Source organism: Brachyhypopomus gauderio, unplaced genomic scaffold (genome assembly GCF_052324685.1).
Source record: "Brachyhypopomus gauderio isolate BG-103 unplaced genomic scaffold, BGAUD_0.2 sc592, whole genome shotgun sequence".
Classification (NCBI taxonomy): domain Eukaryota; kingdom Metazoa; phylum Chordata; class Actinopteri; order Gymnotiformes; family Hypopomidae; genus Brachyhypopomus; species Brachyhypopomus gauderio.
In genome coordinates this window covers 14,855-17,500 of record NW_027507413.1, presented here as the reverse complement: position 1 = coordinate 17,500, position 2,646 = coordinate 14,855, and positions in this window count along the sequence as shown.

Genomic DNA, 2,646 nt, shown 5'->3' with positions numbered 1-2,646 from the left:
CTGGATGTATTAAATCATCCATGTGTCTCATCCTAGTGTGTGTGGCGGGCTCAGAGTATGCCTAAGGTGGGGTAACTATTTTAAACATTTTACTAATTTCTGGATGTATTAAATCATCCATGTGTCTCATCCTAGTGTGTGTGGCGGGCTCAGAGTATGCCTAAGGTGGGGTAACTATTTTAAACATTTTACTAATTTCTGGATGTATTAAATCATCCATGTGTCTCATCCTAGTGTGTGTGGCGGGCTCAGAGTATGCCTAAGGTGGGGTAACTATTTTAAACATTTTACTAATTTCTGGATGTATTAAATCATCCATGTGTCTCATCCTAGTGTGTGTGGCGGGCTCAGAGTATGCCTAAAGTGGGGTAACTATTTTAAACATTTTACTAATTTATGGAGGAAAAAAAAGACCCAGCATTTTGCATTCAAATGTGCAGGGCGCACCGGCGTTTAAAGTCCAAAAGATGGCAGCATTACTCCACCGTAGTAATTATTTTCCTCCTTAAAGCTGTATACCATATGTTTCTGGAGGAATTAAATTCAGGCCTATAAGCCTACTGTGTGTGGCCGGCTCTTAGTGCACATTCTTAGGCTATGTATTTAATACAGAATAATGATTTTCTGGATGTATTAAATCATCCAGGGCTCTCATCCTACTGTGTGTGGCCGGCTCTTAGTGCACCTTTTTAGGCAATGTATTTTATACAGAATGATGATTTTCTGGATGTATTAAATCATCCAGGGCTCTCATCCTACTGTGTGTGGCCGGCTCTTAGTGCACCTTTTTAGGCAATGTATTTTATACAGAATGATGATTTTCTGGATGTATTAAATCATCCAGGGCTCTCATCCTACTGTGTGTGGCCGGCTCTTAGTGCACCTTTTTAGGCAATGTATTTTATACAGAATGATGATTTTCTGGATGTATTAAATCATCCAGGGCTCTCATCCTACTGTGTGTGGCCGGCTCTTAGTGCACCTTTTTAGGCAATGTATTTTATACAGAATGATGATTTTCTGGATGTATTAAATCATCCAGGGCTCTCATCCTACTGTGTGTGGCCGGCTCTTAGTGCACCTTTTTAGGCAATGTATTTTATACAGAATGATGATTTTCTGGATGTATTAAATCATCCAGGGCTCTCATCCTACTGTGTGTGGCCGGCTCTTAGTGCACCTTTTTAGGCAATGTATTTTATACAGAATGATGATTTTCTGGATGTATTAAATCATCCAGGGCTCTCATCCTACTGTGTGTGGCCGGCTCTTAGTGCACCTTTTTAGGCAATGTATTTTATACAGAATGATGATTTTCTGGATGTATTAAATCATCCAGGGCTCTCATCCTACTGTGTGTGGCCGGCTCTTAGTGCACCTTTTTAGGCAATGTATTTTATACAGAATGATGATTTTCTGGATGTATTAAATCATCCAGGGCTCTCATCCTACTGTGTGTGGCCGGCTCTTAGTGCACCTTTTTAGGCAATGTATTTTATACAGAATGATGATTTTCTGGATGTATTAAATCATCCAGGGCTCTCATCCTACTGTGTGTGGCCGGCTCTTAGTGCACCTTTTTAGGCAATGTATTTTATACAGAATGATGATTTTCTGGATGTTTTAAATAGACACAGAGACGAATAACTCTTTCAACCTTTTATTGGTTCATCCAATGCCTGCATTCTGAGTTCTCTTACCCTGAATGCATCACTCAGGGTAGGTATAGATGCATAGAACCGATCTGCAGTCTCCATGGTATGGCACATGCTTTTACAAACTAACATGCGGTTCTCAGTGCTGAGATGTCTGACTTGGTTACTGACTGATGTTCGGATTATGGTAAACCCGATAGGTCCATCCATGCCTGCATGTTTCCATGCCCTTTGAAAGAGGTGGGTAATTTTGGTCATTTTTTTCCCTTGACTCTGAAAGACATACAAGCACTTTTTGTCTCCATAGCAGTAAGAGATGTCAGCCATGGCTCTTAACCATGTAGCCTCTTCAGGCATCAGGGCGAGGTATGCCGAGCCGTATCTCCTGTCCGTTTTGTGTCGATCAACCTGGGGAAATATGGATGTTACAAAAGACCCATGCCTCTCATGTTACTGTGTGTGGCGGGGGTAAGGTGGACTTATGTGGGCTTACCCAGACGACTGTACGGCCTTTGTCATCTTGGTCTGCGTTGTCTACTTGGTCCTTGGTCATATTGTAAAGAACCACAGGTCTATGGCCTGTTACCATCCCGAGATACCCTGTCAGATACCCTTGTAAGAGGCAATATGTGTCGTCTCTGGCCTCCTCCCTCATCTGGTCTGGAAGATAAAACCACCATGTTTAAAACATGTATGCCTATAAATGTGCACCTGTTGCGGGCTTGATATGTCTGTATTATGGCACTCACCTATGAGCCTGGGTATTTCCACTACTGCTATCTTCATAAATCTCTCAAAATCCTGGGTGGATTTTAGTTGTTCTGTAAGTGGATAAGTCAAAGGTTATACCATATGCATATGGATGTAATTTCTCCAGAATGTGCATGTGGATGTCAACATACTTGATTTAAGTCTTCTCACTGCCTGCCGGTGGCATCTCATATGTCTAGTGTGATCCTTCAGTAGCTTTTTGATTTGAAGGAGTATCTGT